Here is a 25,382-nt window from a genome sequence, read left to right on the forward strand (position 1 = left end):
AACAACGAGGTAATTAGAGACGGAACAAAAGCTCGGATTAGGGAAGGATGGAGAAGGAAAACGGCCGCGCCCTTTCGAAGAAACCACCCGGTTTTTGCCTTAAACGATTTAGGGAAAAAACGGAAAACCTTAATGAGGATTGCCGGACGTGGGTTTGAACTGTCGTCCTCCCGAATGCGAGTCCAATGTCGCAACAACTGTGCTAGCCCGCTCGATAAACTTGCTTAAGAGGTAGCAACCTGTGTTTATGTCAGCTAAAGTTAGACAGTCGTTTTATTTTTTGGAAGAAAATTGGGAGAGCGAAGTGCTGCTGATCGAAATACTACAATATTACGAAGGCCTGTTTAGAAAGATAGTTCGGTAGGAAGCATTTCGGATGCTATTGGTATTACAATGTCCCCTTCCTTGCGAGCTAGGCAAAGCCTCTTTTACAGCTAAACACGCGTTCATGGACGCGGTACAACAACCCCAGATGAAGTGAATTCCCTTTTCACTCTGCGTTCTTGTCCTACGATGAACACTTTGCAGCTATTTGTATGTCACCGAGGAAACTACGTTCTGCTCATGCCTCTAAATTGCATTACGGAGTAGAGGCGTCGAGGACATCAGATCTTTCGATAGCGAGCCATATATGCGCCATTTTTGGCCACAAATCGAGTTTCAAAAATACGGCAGACTCGCCCCGGCGCCGGTCGAGCAGCGCTCGGTAAACGAGAAAAGTTTCGAAGCTGCTGAACGAGAAATTGGTACGAAATACAAACAGCGAGGAGGGCGAGCGGCCGCCTAGGTGAGGCGGAAAAACTCCGCCGCACGGCACAGATAATGTCTCATGAATAATAATAGAAAACCGCAGGAAATAAATTTACACCTGAAGTAGCGCTCCTTCTGGAGCTGTGTCTCTACATTACGTCTACAAGGTAGAAAAGTAATCCCTGCGTAAGGGTCCCGGGAGACCACTCCATCCCTTGTCACTTTCAGATTGGAGAAATGTAAATCGGCTTATGAATCCCATTTTCTAAGTGCGTTATTTCAAAAGGATTACATTCTAAATGTTGGCTCTTCAGAGCTACATCTGTACCTTATTTTGCTCGAATCCCTTATCTTCATAACCAGCGGGCTACCTGGTGTTCTTCCAGTTACGAAGGCACATATTTCGCATTTTAAGTTGTTAAGGAATAGTAAATACTGAGTCCGTCTCCGACTCAAAGATCGCTGATGGACGCTAATGCGCTGACGTTCGACTTGGAGACAGCCAGTTCGGAACTCGGCGTTGGAAGGCAGTTTCATCACCAACATTGTTAACTTCCTGATTAACAAATGAGGAGGTAATATGTCGCGTTAAGAAATCGTGCTCATCTCTGTAGTGCCTCATGGTGGGGAAGAATGTCACAATGTTAATTATTGTCATTCCCTCGACAAGGGAGCCGGCCACGGTGGTCTCGCGGTTCTAGGCGCGCAGTCCGGAACTGTGCGACTGCTACGGTCGCAGGTTCGAATCCTGCCTAGGGCATGGATGTGTGTGATGTCCTTAGGTTAGTTAGGTTTCAGTAGTTCTAAGTTCTAGGGGACTAATGACCACAGCAGTTGAGTCCCATAGTGCTCAGAGCCATTTGAACCATTTTTTCGACAAGGGACATTAAGCTTGGCGGCCACCTTCTTGCTTTTCGGGAGGGGTTGATATGGTAGTGGCATCGCGTAACCCTCACTGCATTCTCTTTATGACCAACAACACGACACTCCATTCAGTCACCAGCCGGTAAGGCATATCAAGCCCACATTTCTAAGGAAGAGTACTTAAAGTAATATTTTCCATAAGACGGTTTAAGTCATTCTTCCATTCACAAAGCAGTAAATCGTATTTGATATGGAGAGAATTGTCCTACTCTGGGACCTACAGAAACGTGAAAGAAGGAAAGTAGGGTTTTGAAATACATGTCACGCCCGAAACTAGCGTGCCTAAATAAAATCACCTTGAAGTGTGTAGCTGCTGTCGTAGGCAGTATCTTATACTAATTGTAAAGTTCGCCTCGTAAAACACACAGAACACCCTCACATATCCTGCATCATTCGTAAACTCAAGTCCCATCATTCTATTACACCCTTGGGAGCACTGCAAAGCTGCCGCCCCACTATCAGCTCATTCCACTTTCCTCTCATCTCCAGACGATTTCTGCGCTCCCCCAAGGCAACTTTAACTGCCTCAGTACCGTAGACCATGAGACTGTCCCTCGGATTCAGCAGTTCCAACGTCTAAGAGCACCACCTATTACATCTGTTCCATCTCCAATGAAAGCTGCAGATACAACAGGTCTTCTAAAGAGACTGCCTACACTACGCTTCTCCGTCCTCTTCTGGAGTATTTCAGTGTGGATGTAAATGAGAGATGCTTTTGATAATACCCACAACAAAACAGCCATGTGAACTGGCAGAAAAGAATTGGAACAATGTTTTGATAGTATGTCCAGTGCACCAGCGACAAAACACAATCATTACCTTCAATGTGTGATATCAATGGAGATGTTACGGATGACACTGCCAAAAACGGAGTTGCTAAACACGGTTTTATGAAATTTCTTCACAAAAAAAAGAACAAAATATTTCAGAACCCGAGTCACGAACAATTTCCAATATGAGTAACTTAGAAGCAGACACTCTTGCTGTAGCGAAGTAACCTAAATCTGCACTACTTACTTCACTTTTTCGTGTTTGGAGCTGTCAGTTTTTCGGACCAATACTGGACTAAGTCGGCTTCAGGCTTCAGGCCTGCTTAGCCAGAGGTCATGCAGGACAATTTCGGCATGTTGCAAGGTGTTCCATGTTCTCTATTTTACCACAATCGCAATTATTGTCATCAGGTTCTAATAGGCTCCGTTTTATCAGATTTGTTTCGACAGGGGACACACCAGTTCTGATACCGTTTAGCATTTTCCTTGACCTGTAATTTAATTCGATTTACAACGTGAATGTCCTGAAGTAGGGTAGCCGACAGGGGGTCCATCCAAAGTGTAACTGACGAATCGAGATCTTGATTTTTAGTCCTTTTGGTCCATAAAGGCTGCCATATAGTGGATGGTGCTCATCAAATGTCTTTTTCAACTGCTCGAGCCGGCCGCTGTGGCCGAGGGTTTCTAGGTTCTTTAGTACGGAACCTCGCTGCTGCTACGGGCGCAGGTTCGAATCCTGCCTTGGGCATGGATGCGTGTGATGTCTAGGGGGCTGATGACCTCAGATGTTAAGTCCCATGCTTAGAGCCATTTGAACCATTAACTGCTCGCTGTGTTTATGAGCCATACTACGAGATTTGGGAGTGCTGAAACCTGAAGCTTGGTAGAGCTTTCCCAGTTGTTAGGGCTTCATGCATCCTGTGACTAGCCTACAGGTTTCATGAAGGCTTATGTCGATCTTCTTTGCATGTGCCGATCTAGACCAAACAGGGCACGGGTACTCAGCTGCAGAAGAGCAAAGTGCTGAAAGTAGAGGTTGTAAGCACGCTGGATTTGGCACCCCATTTACTGCCAGATATAAAGGAAAGTCGTAATTTAGCGTTGTTACCAAAAACATCGAAAAGTTCTTGGCCGATTTACTTCAGATTTTTACGTGATACTTGAACAGGAATAGAGAATAAGTTTTTAATGTATATAGTGTGTAAACGTTCCGACGGACACAGGTTAAGCATTTTAAATATATGTAGTATGTAAATATGCCATACAAAACAAAGTGTATGTTATGTAGTATATAAAAAGATATTACTTCAAATTTTTACATAGTATACCAATAAACATTCAGACGGACCCAAGCTCTACATTTTTTTTAAACGAGAATATTCAGGTTTCGCGTCAGTTCCAACGGCAAGAAAGAAAATGTGTGCTATTCGGTTTCGTTTTCTTTCTTGCAGCAATGACGTCTGCGGGGTAGTATTTTCAGGGTAGTACCACAACTACAATCGCTGTGTACACTGTCGCAGACGGTACAGAGAAGACGCCTACAGACTCTCTGCTGTAGAGGTCCATAGGAAGAATGGAAGCAGGAGAGTCGCTAACTGATGTGGCTCGATGGCTTGTTCCTCGGATGAGGTGACAGATTGTAGAGACCGAAACTGCTTCCCAGAGACCAGGACAGGGACAACAGAAAGAGCGGACAACAGAAAGAGCGGACCGTTATTCGGCTGTAATGGCACGACGGTACCGCCTTGCTACTGCACTGCGACTGGTCTCTGACCTCGCAGCAAACCCTGGACGTGTGTATCGAGACAAACGGTGTACAGACGGCTTCAGCAGGGTAGCCTTTATTGTTGAAAAACTGCTGTCTGTTTACCTCTGGTGTGTCTTCGCAGAAGGGTACGCCTAGAGTGGAGCCGTCAGCAAGCCACCTGGACGGTCGAACGGTAGGCCAATGTTCTTTTCACAGATGAGTCCCGCTATAGTCTCGAGAGGGATGCCAGACGGATTCGCATCTGGAGGGCAAGTGGAAAGCATTTCGGGCGCCAAACATTGTGGAAATAGGCCGATATCGAGGAGGATCCCTAATGGTGTGCGCTGGGATTTTGTTGACCACTCGAGCACTTCTTCATGAAATTGTACGGGTGAATCCACAAGATTTAACTGCTGTCAGGTACCGTGAGGAGATTTGGGATCTCATGCTGTGGGCCCAGAATTCCTCCTGACGGACGATAATTCGCGGCCTCATAGAGCACAGGTTGTTGATTTTTTTTTTTTTTTTTTTTTTTTTAACGGAAGATATTGCTCGCAAGACATGGCCTACTCCATCTCCCGACTTGAATCCCGTAGAGCATGTCTGGGATGCACTAGGGAGACGGGTTGCATCACGTCACACGTCAGCATTCATCAACGGCTATCCAAGACTTGTGAGCAACTCTGCGGGGCAATGGGCATTATTGTCTCAACATGAGGTTCATGACATCATTCACAGCATGTCCCGTTCTCGACAGGCCTGTATTGGTGTCAGAGGTGGTCACATCCCATACTGAACACATTAACCTGGTCAAATGGTTCAAATGGCTCTGAGCACTATGGGACTTAACATCTGAGGTCATCAGTCCCCTAGAACTTAGAACTACTTAAACCTAACTAACCTAACGGCATCACACACATCCATGCCCGAGGCAGGATTCGAACCTGCGACCGTAGCGGTCGCGGGGTTCCAGACTGAAGCGCCTAGAACCGCTCAGCCACACCGGCTGGCCATTAACCAGTTGTCAGGATGTGTGTGGAATTCCGTTATGTTGAAAAAACGAAGAACATATTTGTCTACCGTTATGCAAGATGCAGTTGATTACGTTTTTTATTTAACTAACTAAATAACTTTCAAATGTCTATCAGAGAATTCTGTACATTCATTGATTTCTGGCAAGAAAACGTAAGATTCTATAAGCTCTATTGTAGTTTCTGTATCGTGTATAACATTTGTTTCTATAATTTCAGGATGAAACAAATTAAAATTAAAAACATTGGATGTACACTAAAATATTCTTTTGATAACAAAAGAACTGAACTTGCATTAAATGCTCAAGTCTAATTGAGAAACAAATTGCTTAAATTGTATGTGTGTTATTAAATTGCATGAAAGTGTGGACTATTTGAAAATTGGAGAAGAATATGATGCGTTTAAAACGTGGTTCTACAAAAATATGTTAAAATCAGATTATTAGCTTACATATTACATGAATAATTGCATTATTTATTATAGTAAAAAAATACGTCTTTGGAAAACCATAGATTGAAGAGCTATATGCTGCAAGAAATTCAGCAGTAACTAAACTGATACTTGAAGGAGGAGGAAATGGAAATTTCTTAGGCAGACAAAGATTGTAAAATTTCAGATGCTGGAGTGCCCACATAGAAAATGTCTAATAGTAAACATGTCTGTAAAACATTTATTGGGTGTTTGTTGGAAAAACCAGAGCTTGCACCAAAGTATAATAGTTTTCACAGCTGAGAATATTGATTCAATAGAGCACAGCGTTTTGTGAGCACTCCGCATACTCACGCATTTTGAATAAGTACTGAATTTTCGTTAGTACACTTTTTTCCTTTGTGGTTGGTTCTTTATGTTGTGATAAGTTCATGAGTGCAAGAGTATACTCGAACTGAATATATTTCGTTTTCTCTTTTAGATCAAAGAGGCACACGTTCACCTACTTCAAGTGGAAGACATCGATTACCAGAGAACCAACGAACAGCGGTGAACCTCGCACCTGGATCGCTACGCTCAGACAGGTGAATAGATTAAAAATCATAAATTAATGTCAGAGATTTAATCTGTGATTATGGGATAACAGATTTGGACGACTCAGTTCAGTCATAAAGAATGGTTTTATTCCAAAAGCTTGCTATCAGGCCCACACTTGGTATTAATTCTCGAAACATACTGCAATAAATATAGGGACCGAAAACCAACATCGCAGTAAATTCGCTCTCTACGCGAGTTTTGCAACTGACAGCATTCTATTCTTTACAGAACCATCTCGTCAAGACAAAGTAGTAGTATGATGTTTGTGTGGGAAGTAGTCAACAACCGTCTCTATGACGTGGGAGTTACCCTGAAACAAACATTTTTAACAGTCTTTCACAAGAGTTGAAATTGATTATTCGCGAACCACATTCTTGTAGACCTAGCTTAAAGATTTTCTCCAATCACCATCTTTATAATCTCTACACCAATAGTTCTAGGTAGTTACCTGGCGCAAACTTCTTGATTTCTCGTAATTTACACGTGTCATATCGGAAGAATGATTCTTAACAGTAGGTCACGGGGATTACCGTCTCCATATTACTAGCAATATTTAGAAATCAGTTACTATTTTAATTAATATTAGTTCATTTATTGTATATATCCTGTATACATCTGTCTTAAAAATAACGGGAGTCGAATATTAAATTTACTGGTTCACACGTAGCCAATTTCGTGTCGTAATTCTTATGTCCATCGCGTAACATCTATGGCAAATACGTCATCCATGTGTGCGTGCATGTGTATGTGTATGTGTATGTGTATGAGTAAGAGAGAGAGAGAGAGAGAGAGAGAGAGAGAGAGAGAGAGAATCATGATCTACAACAGATGTTTCCACAAAACAAAGCAGCGCTTTTCATTTACTATAGTGTTGTTCTACCAAGAACCGACGGAAGATTCAGTTAACATAATTGTTTCTCAGAAACTCAAAACGCATCTGTTCCAACTTATCGTCAGCTCAGTACGAAGCCATCCATCTGTAGTATCAACCCTGAAAACGTCTGAATTTTCGACTTCAGCAGCACAAAAGAATTAACGTGTCTACTTACGAATTTGTTACAGTATTGTAGATCGTCGTTAGCTGTGTTGCAAATTAAAACTCAACTAATCCTTTTTCTTAAGAACTGTTGTAGAGCACCTCCTCCTTAAGAATCTGAATCGGAAGCTGGGAACAGTCGACGTCTTGTGGTCAGCACCACATGAACGTGATAAAATAAATGTGAACAGCAGTATGATTTCAGCCTATCGGTTCGGATTCTTAATAAACAGAACAATTAATAGTGGTTGCTAGCTGTCTCTAGGTTCCTTACGGCTCTATTTGTGTGTTCCGCTAACATCAAAACTATCCGAAAGACTAGGATGACTAGAATGGACAGCATTTCATGTGAAGTACATAATCTTCCAATAAGGGAGGGAGATAAGTTATTACAGGTCTATCAATACCGTGTGAGAGAGTTCAACGTTTGCAAGAGCAGCCAACTTTCCCGTTTCATAATGAAGTTACACATCCACGACAAAAGAGTTACGGAATAAATATGAGATCCCCAGGCGTAGCAGACATTAAATAGCGAGAAGTTTAGTTTTACAAGAACGATATTTTCTGAACCCTCGCTGACTGTGTCTGAACACATCGTTTTCCTCTTGGTAATTCATAATATTCAAACACGGTATATGTCCCAAAATCCTACTGCAATTCGGCGTCAGTTATATAGATTTGTAATTCATCGAATAACTGATACTTCCTTTCTTGACTATTGGTGTAACGTGTGTAGCTTTAGAGCCTTTAGGTACGGATCTTTCGTTTAGCGAGAGGTTTATGATTGCTAAATACGGAGCTATTATACCGGCATTCTCCGGAAGGAATCTAACTAGTATACAGTCTGGACTGATTTAAGTTGTTTTTCTTCACCGAGGATATCTGCTTCTAGGTTACTCATGCTGGCAACAGTTCTAGATTCTAATTCTAAAATATTTACTTCGTTTTTCTTAGTGAAGGAACTTCGGAAAATCGTATTTAGTAACTCCGTTTTATGAGTGAATCTAATTAAAATTATGAGTAATTAGCATAGTCTGTGGATTGATATTGTCCTGGAATCCACGTTAAAAGTGTACCCATCATTGTTACGTAGGTGCATAAATGAACACATCATTGTAAATGTTATAATACGTATGTAATATCAATTTAATAAAAGTAAGCAAGCAAAATCAAACAGCGTAAATACACAACAGAAATAGATCATGCATATTACGCAATTACAGGAAATTAATGGGTCCACTACTCAAGAAAGTCTAGTTTTGTGTTACATAAAAGGTTTTAAGAGGTTAAGAATAAGTTAGTGGCCGCTTACAATTTCTCCTACAGCTATATAGGAACAGTATATAACTTAATTCGATTACATTGACGCAGGGTATTGTTCCAGAGCGATGTACAATTTGTTTACTAACTAAATTAGTAGTAATAAATTGTTATGTAACCCAACAAACATCAGTTCACGCAGAATTTTGACGTGTATTAGATCCATATGCACTAAACAAGTCGAGTTTTCCCGAAGAGGGATGTTCTTGCAGATAATACTGAAATGGGTAACACCGCATGTGGATGCTGGACTTGAAGTTCAATATCAAGTCCTCTTCCCCAGTTTGGGTTGGTGGGTAGAACAACATTATAATAAATTAAAACACCAGTTTGCTTTTGTTCTACAATATTACTTTTATTCTGTTAACCGGTTTTCGTTTTACAAGGCCACCTTCAGACGTGTCCAGTTTGCTTTTGTTCTACAATACTACTTTTATTATATTAACCGGTTTTGGGTTTACAAGTCCATCTTCAGATCTGAAGATGGCCTTGTAAACCAAAAACCGTTTCACACAATAAAAGTAATATTGTAGAACAAAACCAAACGAGTCTTTTCATTTATTGAATATCTATATCTACTGTTTCCGTTTTTTTTATTCTGTTCTTAATGTATACCATAAATTTATAATATCCTGCTTCTAAATTCCTGCATTTTTCTTTGAAAAATCAGTGTAATTGATGTAAGTAAATGAAAGATAACACCAAAGTGCAGACATAAAACTCCACGCGGCCACACCTCCACGTGGTGCTACATTTGCAACAGCGCCCGTGGCCTCAATTGTGTAGCACAATTTTGCTGCCATTTTGGTGGCCATGTATACAGGCTAAGAGACCTGTGTGGAGCTCTATGGCCTGCATAAAGTAATAACACAACAGCACTACCCTACCTATCGCACTATATGTTTATTGATTGCGTACTATCTTGATGATCGAATGCTAATTCATTTGTTTGGGAGTTGCTTGTGGAGGTTTCTCGTGTTATCGATTGCGTTTATATCTAGAATCCTAAGTGGCTAAATCATGCATATCAGTCATTCAGAATTATCTTCAAATTTATCGCGAGGCTCTTAGCCCAATGGCATGTCGTATTACCATTGTGGATAATGGTAACTCTGACTAGGGGCACGAATTCATGTTGTTCGTATGACAGCACTTCGGACCACACTATTAAAATGCACGTCTTGTCACAGAGGAATGACCATCATGATTCTTTATTCTTTGCACCGAGGGACAATGGAGCCGAAGGATACACGCTACAGAGGAACGTATCTATCAGTTACTGCTAACTTCTACCGTTATTCGTAGGACAAATCGGTGGTTTAAAGCCGTCTAGTGCCAAATGAATCTGTTCAGGTTTAAGGAAGGAGCTAGTTCTGATGCAGTCCTGATAGTAAGAGATTTTGTCGGCCATCTGGTGCCATAATCGATCACCACCAGAAGTCATAAGCGTGTCTGTCATTTAATGGTGTGGTAGCTAAGCCTGTGACAAAAGAGATGATCGCTCACTGGCGCAGGGCTGAGTTGATCGTGCTTTCGTTCCTTACTAGCTGAGTGACCGACGTTAGAGCTGGTGTCTATTTATTCCAGTCCTCTATTACTCCATCTCCTGCTACCCCTCAGTCAGTCTACCACCTCCACTCCCCATTCTCTATACAGCTCCACCTTCCCTTCTCTCTTTCCATCAGCTCCTTCTCCCCCCCCCCCTCGCCCTCCACACCCTCTGTCCATCTGCTCCTCCTCCTTTCGATGTTCCCTCCCCCCCCATTCTGTCGACCTCCCCCTCTTTTCCTTCTCGTTCATCTCCTTCTCCCTTATCTCCGTTCAAGTCCTCATCTTACCTTTCTCTTTTCATTTCCCCACTCACTCCCTCTGCCTATCTCCTCTTCCGCCATAACTGTACTTATTTCCTCCTTCCCTCTCTCTGTCTCTCCATCTTCTCCTACTGCCTTCCTCTTTCCATCATCACATTCTCATCCCTATCCCAACAGAAAGTTGGATGTTCTCAATTCTATGCATTTCTTTCCAGATAGTAATATGTGTACCAAGTTTGATTGAAATCGACCCAGATGTTAAGACAGAACTTTTTACCCGCATCTTTGCTTGCGTACGTACATGTTTCATATATTTATTACTTGGCAGACATATCGATACACATGTGTCACCTGTATCTCTAACGAATTTCGTCCTGCACTTCAGTTTTCACACAGCTCAAAGTTTATGACGTCTCTCGTGTGCTATGTATCATGCAATTATGTAATTGCGCAGTTACATTCAGTTGTACAATTGGATACTGTCTACGAAACGCGTTGTGTGTAGAATTAGTACTAAAGAGGTAATAAATTAAAACGAAATGATCATGTTGAGGTTGAAGATCTTTTTTTGTGTTTCCTTTATCAATTTTTGAGTGAGGTCCACCCTTAGCAAAACACAATTTTGTTTTTGTTATCAGATATGTTTCACTGCATTTGTTTTCACAGCTGGTAAACAGTGACAGTGACACCTCAATACACAGAGCTTGACAGTGAAGAAGATGACGAAAGAAAGAAAACATGACAAACTGTAAAAAGAGACACTGTAAAAACGTAATGCAGCAGGAAAACCACACCATGTGGTAAGAAGCCATCAAATAAAAAATCCACTGACAATCCTGGAACTGCAGTGAAACATGTCTGGGACAAAAAACAAGATTGTGTTTTGCTAAAGGCGGGAGCCACAAAAAAATATGCATAATGTGGCAGTTTTCCATGCAGCTTTATGTTTATGACGCCATGTCTTCTGAACTATGTCTAGTAGGAAGACATATATTTGCAGGTATATTCAGTGATATACATGAATACAGTCTGCCAAATTTGCTGCGAATAGAGTTAGTAGTAAGAAAATAATAAACTAAAACGTCGTGCACGTAGCAGCGGTTTCACTGCATGAACACCGAAAATGTAGTAAGAAATAAACTGTTCCCTTTCATCATTTTGTGCGGGGTGTCAGTGAGAAAAAGTCGCGTTGCGGTTTGAAATTATGTGTAAGCTTTGTTGCAACTGACTACGTGCTATCATTTTCAAATGCTGGATTAATGTAGCCTGTCTATTTGTGCGTTGTGAGCTACGATTATTTTTCACCCCACCCGCACCCCTTTGGAACGAAGGTTAGTTTTACGCACACAGCGGCTCTATCTAAATAGTAAGTGATATGTGTACCATTTACGGTTGAAATCGATGTAGTGATTCAGGAGGAGATGTGGAACATACACACTTACATCCACTTTTATAGGATGATTGGATTCTGTGGCTGCCCCGGATCGTCACCACCCGTATTTCAGAGTTGGACAAATTTATGAGTAACCTGCCGAACCAAACGAAGGTGACACATGGAAATATCCGGAGACAAGAATGAAACTAATGAGAATTTGGATAACAACCACTGTGGCGGAAGCTGATCACCGTTTTATGTCACAACAAGAAGGTCATTGCAAGACTCATGTAAGAGGGTCTCTGTTGCGTATACGATGAAGAGACATATACATTGAGGAGACGTGTGCAACCACGATGCTGTCTGCGGTGGAAGATTATGATTTGAGAAAAGCACTATAGGAGGGTTCTCAAATGAAATACTGTACAATGCCCAAACTGTAATCGACCGCCCCTCCGATTCAATTACATAGGCGCTAAACTCCAGTTGTAATGGTACAAGACGTTTCACAGTACACACAATCGTCCAACTGTGAGAACCAGTTAACGTCGTCTCCGGCTATACAACTTCCCCGAAATGCTAAAACCAGCTAAGCGTCCGCAAGCTGATATAAAATTACGGGATTTTTGTTTCAGGCTTCATGAACGGTCAATGAGAATGTTTCATTTAGTTAGTCCGCGACAGTACATTTTTCACTGCACCATAATTCATAAAATTAGATTAAACGAATGGTAGCAACTATTTCTTTTCTTTGGGACCTTTCATCTGAAAAATCACGGAATTCTAACAATGTTTGCTTTTATCTCAAAGACAAACTGCACCATCTCTAATCTTCGCGGCGATTCGGAAGTTAGGCAGAAGTCAGAAGAGCTCATCTTTAATAAAAAACGTCCAGAAGTGTGCAAGACTTTTGTGCTGTTTCGTTATACAAGTACAGGTATTGAGAAGGTCCGGGAAGAGCACCTGCTGCCCCTAGTTGTGCATTCAGCGTAATTATCAGGTGGATAATTGACAGTGGAGTCCTGTTCCGCGGAGAGAATGTTTGAGATTATCGCTTTCTTTCGATGTGGCCCTATCGGGACAGAACGGTGCCAGGCTATCCTGATGTCTACGTTAGGAGAATAAGGGCTGTTTGTTTGTGTATTTGAAAAGGAAAAAACTTCAGTATTAACCTTCGGGCTTGTATTCTGTTAACCACCGTACATGAAATATAGATAATAACCAAACGTCGCCTTCTATAAGAAGTGCGGGTTTCTATTTTCATCATTACGCTGTAATCCCAACATATGTGACTACGTAGTATTTTTCGTTTTCAGAAACTGACTTAATAAAAATGTACTTTCACTCTGAATCGTTATCTCTGAATATTACAAAATGAAATTATAATGTTATTCCTTTAAACAATTCATATGCAAATAGAGAACCAGTGTGCGGGAACATCACATTAATGCAGCTATCCGAACGAGAAACAGACAACAAGACAGCCCGTTTTTGAGGAACAAATGTGAAAAGAAATGCAAATACTACGTGTTGCGGATACGAGTATTCAGGGAAACGGAAAGGCGCTTTTATTCATATGTTAAACATAGCAGCTGTAAAGACCGAACGAGGAAAACATGTTTGCAGCTGTCAGTGAGTTTTCGTGCTGAGTGAAACATGTACAGGAAACTGGGAATAACCATTTTTGGAGAAAGAAGGAAAGATATGACAGAATGTGCAGCGTGTAACAAAAATTTGTGACTTAACTTTAGGAAACTTTCTTCACATATAGAGGAATAAAATATGTTAGATAGACATGTTAGAGGTTACATTCTACTTCTCTTCATATTAATCATGGGAAAGATATAGAAACAAAAATTACCAGCGTTACACGAAACGTTTTCTTACATGAAATATACAAAGTACCTTCTTTGGTACGTTTGTTTAGAATGTGTAGTAAGTTCTATTTCGTAATTTCACCGTCAGTTATGCTGTTCCAGCTGAAAGAAGGTAATGCTGACGTGTGATTGACTTCACTGCTTGTGTTTATGTGCGATTAACTTCATTGTTGACCAGTGCGTCTCCAGACACGTCTTCGGCCTTGAATCTCATTGACTGGAAAAGAACTGTCTTCAGTGATGAGCCCCGCCTCGAACTGAGCTCCTATGACCACCGAAGATTTGTCTGGATAACAAACTAATTGTCCTCCACCATATAGCCCGGCAACCAAGAGTTATGATCCTGAGTACCATTTCTTTTCATAGCATAACCCATTTGGTTTTACCCGCGGCACTTATACAGCACCGCAGTACGTCGACGATATTCTACGCCCCATTTTGTTTCCCTTCATGGCAAACCATCCTGGGCTTACATTTCAGGTGGGTAATGCCCGCCCGCACACACTGAGTGTTTCTATTGCTTGTCTTCGTGCTTACCCAACCCCATCTCGGGCCAGCAAGGTCGAGGGATCTTTCCGCAATTGAGAACATTTGGAGCATTATGTGTAGGGCCCTACAACAATCTCAGGATTTTGACTGTCTAACGCGCCACTTGTACAGAGTACTTTACGATATTCATCAGGGAGACATCCAACACTCCAGCAATCAATGACAATCCGAATAACTGCTTGCATAAGGACCAGAAGTGGACCAACGTTTACTGACTTGTCCAATTTGTAAAGCTCTTTCTCTTGAATAAATCATCCAATTTTTCTGAAATTGAAATCATTGTGTTTGTCTGGGACATGTGGATCAAATCTACAGATTTCCTTCGCATTAGGATAATTCCTTTGCGGTACGTCATTTTTATTTATTTTATGTATCTTTTCTTAGAGCGTAGTTAGTACTGTCGTTGAATACAATATTTATACTTTGAGTAGTACTGAGTGACAGTCAAATATCACTGTACATCTAACTACTAACCTTATTACTAATATTAACTTTATCACTAATTATACTAAATCACTGCATGGATCTAAGCTGCGATACTGCGGCTGTCAGACTGGGCTATCAGAGAGTGAACTGAGCCGTACTGCGCTCTGATGTAAGTAGACTTCCAGCAGAGGCGACGTATTGGTCTCTTGAGGGCGTATCTTCGTCAACGTCTCTCATTAGTTGTTGCGTCTGGCAGAGATTGTCCTTAGCTTGTGGTTCCGTTATGAGATACCAGCATCTCTGTGGAGCCTTACCCTTCGGTCGACACCACATTCCTCTTCCCCTAACGACCGCACCCTCGACGTGTACTGCTGGGTTACGTGAGAACAGTGGCTGCTGGGGGAGGTGGAGGCGGTGGGGGGAAAGGCTTGAATGCGGACGTATATGAGGAGAAAGGATTGCACCGACGGCCGATGGCAGCTCTGTGTCCACACAGCACTCCAGTATCCCCTTGCAAGTGACCAGGATCCACCTGGCGAATGACTGTGAACTCCGGCCGACAAACTGGCCACAGGGTGGACGCCAGCGTCCAGGGAGGCTGACGTTGTCGTCAGGAGGACAGAAGACGTAGCTCCTAGGACGTCCTGGCAGCTGTGGTGAGGGCAGTGACATTCACGGGCATCGGCTGCGACTGCAGCAACGGCGGCGGCTCAACGACGATCTACATCGGCACCGAGCTGTACAGCGCCAAACACGGCGGCCGGCGAAGTACACATGATTGCCGTTGCGGGCCCCAGAGGCGTGCTGGGTCTGTGAGCAAAAATAAGAGCGCCGCAGCTGGTTCTGGCGGTGCCGGTGCAACCCAGAAGAACCTTGAAAGACTTAAGACTAACGATCCGAAATCTGTGAGATGACACGGTGTTCCCGACTCTGTTCTTTTGCCAAAAACTTTGAAGAAAACTTTATCCTACAGCTGCAACTTCGTCTGATCCATCGGCCGCAGAAGCAACAGAGCACGGTGACGGCAATGTTGCAATAACTCTCTCGTCAGTGGCAAGGAGCAGTGAAGGCTTGCTCCCATGCGTATCTCCACATGACTTTTGAACGTTCGAACGAACCTTTCAGTGTCACCGTTAGACTGAGGGTGTAAAGGAGCACCAGTTACATAGTGAATGCCAGATGTGGTCAACCGTTTCGGCAAGCGTGCCAAATTTTTGAGAAGGAATATCTTCGCGGGCCGCATTACCAATTTTTGTTTTGTGAACCAAAGTAAGCGAAAAATATTCATTTATTTTTAAAAGAAAGTAAAACAAATCCGAAGAAAGAACATTTATTATACAGTGTAATGAAATGATAGTGGGATGTCTGGCTATGTTTGACTGAACTAGATTAGTCAATGTTGATGTCAACTCAAGTTGCTACACGCAAAGAGTCTTCTACATGAATATCATTAATTCGTATCCTCCTTTGTGATTTGCCGTAGTTCATCCGACTAAAAAGCTGTCCACATGTAAGTGTTTTCAAATAATGAAATCATATTTAAAAAATGTTTGTAAATAGCTGGGTATTTCTTCTTGTCCAAATATGTTTTATAGAACTCTTCCACACTAGCCTGATTAATCTTCTCTTAACTTTGTGTCACACTGACTTCGCAGCGTTCCATTTGTAAATGTCCCGGTAGTGAACCCATGTCCACGGGAAATGGCGTAGCAAACACAGAAAGAAGCAGACGATTTTTCTTATAATTTTGAAATCCTTTTTCGGATTAGTATTTTATATCAGACATTAAATAATCGAATTTAATCGCTGCCACCTGTGTCACATCCGATTGCTTTGACAATGTAGGAAAATATATGTTGAAGTTTTTTGCTCATAACTGTTGTTGCCAGAGTCCAAGTTTTATTTGGACTGCGGAAATAAGATCATGCATTAAATTAATCAGCTCATCTTTTCCTTGGAGCAGAGTATTAACATCGTTTGCGTGGCTAGTTATATCGATCAAGAATGAAAAGTCGGAAAGCTATTCCTTATCTTCGAACTCTGGGAGTATCTTTGATTTGCTTTCAAAGAATGATTGTATTGCCTGCTTCAAATCAAACACTCTTTTCAGCATTTTCGCACGGATTAGCCGTCTTACTACCGTGTAACACGAAATGTTATTCTCTGAATCCAAAGACCACAGAAATCCTTGCAACTAACAGTGATTCAATCATTTTCGTGACGTAGTTCATCTTGAGAGACATGGCACATAAATTCTCTTGGTGTATAATGCAATGAAATTTTAGAATTAACGTATTGCTCACTTTGCGGGCCTCGTTTTCAATCAACTAAACTAAACCTTCGCCTTTCTCGGACATTGGTAGACCACACTCCTTTGTTAGCTCCGACAGGTTGGTAAGTTTTAACAAAAAGCGACTTAATGTCGATGTAACTGCTTCCAACGAATCTCGTGACTTCGTGGTATTATTAAGTGGATACAATGCCGCTAATTCTTCTGTTTGATGAAAATAGCCATCACCACCTCTGGCACAAATCGCCGCTTGGGCGGTATCGACCATATTTGTGCATTCACCGAAAGCTGGGGAATATAATATAAACTCAGATGCACGATTTTTGAAATTATTTTCAGTTTGTCTCCCAATGTCTTCCACACGTCCAGTAATAGTTTGACGAGACAGGTTCATTTCCAGGAAATCCTTTTTCTATTCTGGACACACGATTTCAACGACGGTCTCTACGTATTCCTCAACCGTTTCGCCCTCTGAATATAGCTTTCCTTTTTTGCCGGAGCTACTACATAACTCGCTTTCACATACCAAGTTGTGAATACCTGCTGCTCAGCAGAAAATTTCCCTTTTAAGTCATTTACCTGTTGTTGTCGAAATTGTCCCTTGTACTTTTCAAACACAACTGCACGTTTAGTCTCTTAACGCCGTTTAATTTTGGATTCTTTTGGAACCGAGAAAGATTCATAGTTTACAGTCCACTTGTCTTGAAAAGTTCTCGACTCCCCTGTAACTGTCCTTTTCTTAGGTCGTATTTGTTTACTAGCTGACGCCATACCAAGTTTACGTCTTGAAATGATACAAATATTTTTTTTTTTTACCATATGTCCGAAACTGACAGAGAGACCATACGGTAATCAGAGTTTTGTAATGTTTTATACATATGGTACGTGAAGTTCATAACCAAATGTAAGTTTTTTTTAATCTTTATGTAGTCACGCTTCACGTAAATGCTTGTAGAGCATGCCACTACTTTTAAAAGTACATATCAACTATGTGTCTACGTTTAAAAATACACTCCACGTGCGAATCGTACGCTGGTCAACCACAGCGAAGGCTGGTATTGACCCACAGAGCTACACTGCTTTCATGTGAGTATTATACAAACTTGGGAAACTCTACAGTCTGTCCCGTCGAGAATTTTTGAAAGTAGTATTCAACTGATTTAGGAAATCGATATTTTAAATCTGAAAGTCATGAATCATAAATATAAAAAAATAAATATTCTTTACTTAACCTAGTAGACTTACTTTAAAATTTCGACCTCCATTTCGACTTCTCTTATTATGATTGTTTCTAAACACTATTGCCCTTTATTTTCAAGTCGATAATATTATTAAATTCTGTAAATAAGAGAGAAAGACAGGTGGATGAAGTTGCGCTAGGAGTGTCCCTTATAGTGCGGAATCCTTAAACGTGATCAGTAAAAACACAATGTTGAAATTTTTTATTTATTATACACTACTAAAATTAAAAGAAGGAACTGAGGTAGAAACCATTGCTAATGTCGATTGGTGTACCTATTCAGTATAACTGAATACATGAAGCGATGCAAGTCTACTAAAATTCAAGACAAGCATCACAGATTAATTGTAGAAAGATAGAATATGTCTTTACTTATCTGAAATGTTGATTGATTTATCAAGATAGAATGTGCACCACGTAGACACACGAGGGTCCAAAACTTAGTGGTCGATAGTTGTGTGAGATCGCAGTAAAATTAAATATGGAATGTATTGGCTATTTCCGGCGCTCGTCTCACTCGTGCAGGGCAACAAACGTATCCGGTTGCACGATCCATACAACTGCTGATTGTTGGTTACATATCGTCAAGGCGAAATGTTTTCTTCAAGAAGGTGCGCGGGCTCTTCAAAGGAAATCAAACAGTGATCTTTTTCAAACAGGAATATAGACGAAAATCTAATGGTAGCTGAATCAATGAACTAAGATATTACTATTGTAATTGGATATGATACGAAAGACGCTTGAGGAAATGCTCTTATCGGGGTTGTACGTGAAATAAAAGTTAAATTTTTGCGTCATGTCTGGCCATACACCCTCGGTGTATGCCTCTGACGGCACAGAACTGTTGGAAATCGGCGGACGTGAATTGTGGTCCACAGTTAAAGACAAGGGGCCAACGGCCTTTCCACAGTGGTAATACCGGTTCCCGTCAGCTTACCGAACTTAAGCGTTGTCGGTCTGGGCTAGCACTTGGATGGGTGACCATCCGGTCTGCCGAGCGCTGTTGGCAAGCGGGGTGCACTCAGACCTTGTGAGGCAAACTGAGGAGCTACTTGGTTGAGAAGTAACGGCCCCGGTCTCGGAAACTGACATGCGGCCGGGAGAGCGGTATGCTGACAACATGCCATCAAGTGACGCCAATGGTGTGAGGGTGACACGGCGGCCAGTCGATACCTTTGGGCTTTCATGGCCTGTGCGGAAGGAGTTTAGTTTAGTTACAGATAAGGACTTCAGAAATACCTTCGAGACACAAAATGGAGGACAAGCCCGATACTGTATTAGCAACAGTGGTGGAGGCCGAGGGGACTAAAAATGAAATTTTATTGTATGCGTCTACCACCAATTTCTCTGCCTCGTGATGACTGGGTGTTGTGTGATGTCCTTAGGTTAGTTAGGTTTAAGTAGTTCTAAGTTCTAGGGGACCATAGACGTTAAGTCCCATAGTGCCCCACCACCAACAACCAAGGTGTGTTCCAGAAAGAACCTGCGAAATCATAATGTATATGTTGACACAGTCCTGACGGTCGTGGCCACTGAAAGAAGCAGAGTGATGCTCCGCAGAAACTGTGCAATGAGAGGTCATTTGCTGAATCTGGGCGTTCGTGCCCGCCAAGTACAATGATGTTGGGCGAATTGTTTTGAGCTAACTATGTCCCACTGGCCTTGGTGTAACAAAAGCAAAACTTCCTGCTGAAGGGAGTGAGGAATCACAACCAGTGCATTGTTATTCTCCGTATGCAGCAGCAGAACACCTGACCAGCAAGATAGCACGTGACAACGCAAAAAGTATCGACGCGTGACTGGTTGGAGAACGTCTTTCAAGCTATGTGTGCACACGTATTCCAAAACTATCTTAATACATGGGTCGGAAGCAGTTATTCCAGCAATATACCGAAAGTGGCGAAAAAAATTTTGAACAATTACAAAATCTAGAGTGTCAATTTGATAACGTGTTTCCTCAGATCAATCAAAAGCTGCGTCATTGCAGTAACCGAGACAACAACTCAGTGTTCTAATGTTATGCAGTGGGCCTTTATAACAACTCGTGTTGATAATTACACAATCACAGAACCCAACATCGCCATCTTGCGCTGTCTGCTTGACAAGCTTGGAAGGATTGAAAAAAGCCAGTAGAGGCCGATGATCTGTAATCAAATAAAATTTTCGACCATACAAATATTAGTGGAACTTGAAAATGCCATAGACGATGGGGAGCGCCTCCTTTTCACCTTGACTGTAATACTACAGCGCATTGTTGAGACGTTTCCAGGAATTTGCAATGATCCTGTCAGATGAACCAGTCTTGTGGGATAGCATTGCTCCAGTCCCATACGAAGATGTATCCACATCTAACATAATAGGCATATCGGAATCAAAACGAATTAGACAACGCCGTCTTAACACAGCATCCTTTAACTGCTGATATCCATCCTGACATTCTTGGGACCACCTACAGGGATTGCAACTTTTGTCTTCGTGTTATCATATATGTCCTTGAGAATATAGATACAGCCAGTGCTTAACTTCTAAAATTTTAGATGCCGGAAAGCACCTCTTCAACCATACAACGCCCATCTTGTCCTTCACTCCCTCCTCACCGCCACAGCCACAAAAATTCACGATTCGATTTTTGAAAGTTTGGACATGGACTTATGTTCTAACAACAGGGCACGGAAAGAGGAAAAGATATTGAGTGCCACGGGTGAAAGGAAGTGAGGAGAAGGATGTTCATGCATCGGCTCGAAAGGGTGCCGACTCTTAGCCAAGCTTGAGCAGCGTGCGCCTTTCATCACAGACGAAACACGCTTTCATGAAAGCACATTGTATACAGATGTTCATGTTCAGGCATTCCTTGCGTTATTTATTTCTCATAACATGAAACTCGTCGTGCTGCTAGATCACTGAGGTTGCTGGTTGTCGTATTTAAAAGGTGATATGTACCGTTCATCACTTACCTTCGTTATACTTTAGACCTCTGAGGAGGTCGCAGTCAGTCGTAAACAAAAAACATTGGACAAGAATGTTACCAATATGCACCTATCACAACTTAGGAACAAAGCTCACTATGCCTTCAGTATACTGTACACACACAAACACACACACACACACACACACACACACACACACACACACATACATACATACATACATACATACACAGTATGTCGGCCCATGCCAGTGCTTCATTGCATTTTGTTGGTCACCCATTGTCACTTTCACTGGTGCCCTAGAAGCCCTCAGAAGTGCCGTAACACGACGTGGCATGGACTCGACTAATGTCTGAAGTAGTGCTGGAGGAAACTGACACCAGGCCTGTCCATAAATCCGTAAGAGTACAAGGAGATGGATATCTCTTCTGAACAGCACGTTGCAAGGCATCCCGGATATGATCAATAATGTTCATGTCTTGGGAATTTGGTGGCCAGCAAATGTGTTTAACCTCCGAAGAGTGTTCCTTGAGCCACACTGCAGCAATTCTGGACGTGTGGGGTGTCGCATTGTCCTGCTGGAATTGCCCAAGTCCCTCGGAATGCACAATCGACATGAAAGGACGCAAGTGATCAGACAGGACGCTTACGTACATGTCGTCTGTCAGAGCCGTACCTAGACGTATCACGGGTCCCATTTCACTCCAACTGCACGCGCCCTACACTATTACAGAGCCTCTACCAGCTTGAACAGTCCCCTGGTAACATGCAGAGTCCATGGATTCATGAGGTTGTCTCCAAACCCGTAGACGTCCATCCGCTAGATACAATTTGAAATGAGACTCATTCGACCAGGCAACATGCTTCCAGTCATCAACAGTGGAATGTTGGTGTTGACGGGCCCAGGCGAGACGTAAAGTTTTGTGTCGTGCAGTCATCAAGGGTACACGAACGCGCCTTCGGCTCCGAAAGCCCATACTGATGATGTTTCGTTGAATGATTTGCACGCTGACACTTGTTGATCGCCCAACATTGAAATCTGCAGCAATCTGTGCAAGGGTTGCACTTCTGTCACGTGAACGATTCTCTTCAGTCGTCGTTGGTCTCGTTCCTGCAAGGCCTTTTTCCGGCTTCAGCGATGTCGGAGATTTGATGATTTACAGGACGGTACACTTGTGAAATGGTCGTATGGGAAAATCCTCACCTTCTGGCTACTACGGAGATGCTGTGTCCCATCGCTCGTGCGCCGACTATAACACCACGTTCAAACTCACTTAAATCTTAATAACCTGCCATTGCAGCAGCAGTAACCGATCTAACAACTGTGCCCGACACTTTTTGTGTTATAGATATGGCACCGACCAGAGCGCCATATTTTGCCTCTTTACATATCTCCGTATTTGCATACGCATGCCTATACCAGTTTCTTTGGCGCTTAGTTACGTTGTTATTTAAATATACGAACACTATTTAAAATCTCAGGTTCTGACTTGTTCCGTACAGTTCTTTGAAAAAAAAAAAAAACCCTCGCTCCATCGTTCCGGCCGATACTGAGCCTTGTATGTAGTGTTCTGCGAGACAACGAGCGTTATGAGCCTTTCGCCATGATTATTTTTAGCGCTGCAATGAACCGTTGTGGTTAGTTATCCGCGTCTGTACTCGTGCGTTCTTACTGTGGCAAGTGTTTATAATCACTCCACGACGAGAGGCTCTCTGGCTACTTCCACCACTGGCCGACTAGCGGTTCATCCCGACCGGCTCCCTTATCGACTGCCCCTCCCCCTTCCCTCCCACTACGCGCTCGCCTTTCCTGCGTTCCCGTGAATTTGTGGCGTTGGTCACCAGGCGGCGGCTAGCGTGCGCGGCTCACATTCGCCGGTATCAGATTCCGACTCATTACGCGAGCTCGCGGATTGCTTTCCAGTCTCTTCTGCTGGCGGCTGCGCAACCGGAAATTGCTGTCGTTATCTTCCTCACGAGAATGTCATTTCGGTGGTCTGTACACTAATACATCTTCAGTCGTGTCGCAATAATAATTCATTGCGAATACGGAATCACTTTGTACATAACATAAATTGTCGCTATCCTTCCCCCTTCGCAGAACAAATTACGAGTCATATGAGCTGTTATGAATATTTCTGTGCAACCATTATGTTGTGGTTGGCAGGAGAGCCAACACCGTGTTACTAGAGGAGGCCGAAAGGCACGCATTTTAGCTCACGCAGGCTGGCGTGAGGTCTGGAACAGGACAAGGAAATTAGAAGTTAGAAAAACGGACGTAGCTGGTGGAATACTTAACTTTAATCCATTAATGACGAACGTTGGTCTTGACGGTTCATGATTCACAATATCAATAGAAACTGATAATGGCGCCTTACTAGGTCGTAGCAAATTACGTAGCTGAAGGCTATACTAACTATCGTCTCGGCAAATGAGAGCGTATTTAGTCAGTGAACCATCGCTAGCAAATTCGGTTGTACAACTGGGGCGAGTGCTAGGAAGTCTCTAGACCCGCCGAGTGGCGGCGCTCGGTCTGAAAATCACTGATAGTGGCGACACGCGGGTCCTACGTATACTAACGGACCGCGGCCAAATTAAAGGCTACCACCTAGCAAGTGTGGTGTCTGGCGGTGACACCACACATTACTCTGTCAGTAACATCATTATAAGCATGTCGTGGCTGCGACGACTTCAAAAAGAGGCCACTGTCGCGTACTGAGTTGAACTCGTTATAATCCTGTTAGAAATGCAGTAGCAATTACAAGTGATCAGTTCATGGTGCAAAGATTGCTAAATGACTTTAAACACAAATCTAATGCGTATAAATACACGAAAATATCCAGTATCGTCTGGTGGTGCGAACAGTGATCAGTCACTGGAAACAGTCTCAACCGTTAAGTATGTAGGCGTTTTTTTCTGTGTAGCTACTTAGGTTGCAGAATGGGTGCGAGATATGAGGTGCGTTTTAAAAGTCCATGCAAAGTCCCAGAGATGGCACCACCGGCGCATATCGAGGTCATGTTGAGTTAGTAGCATCTTTGGAAAGAACGCACAACAAGTTTCACCTATATTGGCCTATTTCTTTGTGTTTGGCATTGTGTGAATCAAGGAAGTCGAGTAATTGTCAAAAAATGGACGAAAAAGAATTTCGTGTGGTGATTAAACATTACTTTATGAAAGAAAAAACGCCTCAGGAGACTAAAGAGAAGCTTGATAAACATTACGGTGACTCTGAACCTTTGATTAGAACAGTTTATAAGTGGGTCCAAAATCTTCATAGTGGATATATCGGCAGAAGTTATGCTGAACATTCTGGACGCCCTGTGAAGGTTACGACTCCAGAAATCGTTGATAATATCCATGATATGGTGATGGATGGCAGAAGAGGTAAGGTGCGTGAGATTGATAGTGCTGTGGGCACCTCGAATGAACGGGTACATAATATTTTGCATGAACATTCGGAGATGAGAAAGCTATCCGCAAGATGGGTTCCGCGATTGCTTACACTTGACCAAAAACGGAATCGCGTGAAATGTTGCAAGGATGGTTTTCAGCTGTTCACAGAACCTTAAGCGTCGTTTCGTCACTATGGATGAAACATGGATACATTACTATACTTCTGAGACCAAAGAATAATCTAAACCACGGGTTACCAAGGGAGAATCTGCACCAAAATGTCGAAGACCATTCCTTCGGGTGGAAAGCTTATGGCGACTGTCTTTCAGGATTCGCAAGGGACAATCCTCATCGACTATCTGAAAAAGGGTAAAACTATTACAGGTGCATATTCTTCATCGTTACTGCACCGTTTGAAAACCGAGCTGCAAGAAAAACGCCGGCGACTGGACCGCAAAGAGTCCTTTTCCATCACGACGCCGGTTTGCAGTACGGTTTTGGAGCATATACTGTATTCAAAACATTATGAATCACCTCGAAGGGAACGATCTATTGACACGTAATCAGCATGGCTTCAGAAAACATCGCTCTTGTGCAACGCAGCTAGCTCTTTATTCGCACGAAGTAATGGCCGCTATCGACAGGGGATCTCAAGTTGATTCCGTATTTCTAGATTTCCGGAAAGCTTTTGACACCGTTCCTCACAAGCGACTTCTAATCAAGCTGCGGAGCTATGGGGTATCGTCTCAGTTGTGCGACTGGATTCGTGATTTCCTGTCAGGAAGGTCGCAGTTCGTAGTAATAGACGGCAAATCATCGAGTAAAACTGAAGTGATATCAGGTGTTCCCCAGGGAAGCGTCCTGGGACCTCTACTGTTCCTGATCT

General features: G+C 42.5%; 1 protein-coding gene across 6 annotated transcripts in view; it reads left to right on the forward strand.

Annotated features, from left to right (window-relative positions):
- Positions 1-25,382, forward strand: part of LOC126334777 (agrin-like) — an 884,963-nt gene that overhangs the window by 302,189 nt on the left and 557,392 nt on the right. For all 6 annotated transcript variants that reach the window (XM_049997373.1, XM_049997372.1, XM_049997377.1 and 3 more), the window contains one exon: positions 6,134-6,236. The gene's annotated coding sequence lies outside the window, so the exon portion shown is untranslated. The remainder of the gene's footprint in view (positions 1-6,133; positions 6,237-25,382) is intronic.

The sequence above is a fragment of the Schistocerca gregaria genome, chromosome 2 (assembly GCF_023897955.1).
Source record: "Schistocerca gregaria isolate iqSchGreg1 chromosome 2, iqSchGreg1.2, whole genome shotgun sequence".
NCBI classification, from domain to species: Eukaryota; Metazoa; Arthropoda; class Insecta; order Orthoptera; family Acrididae; genus Schistocerca; species Schistocerca gregaria.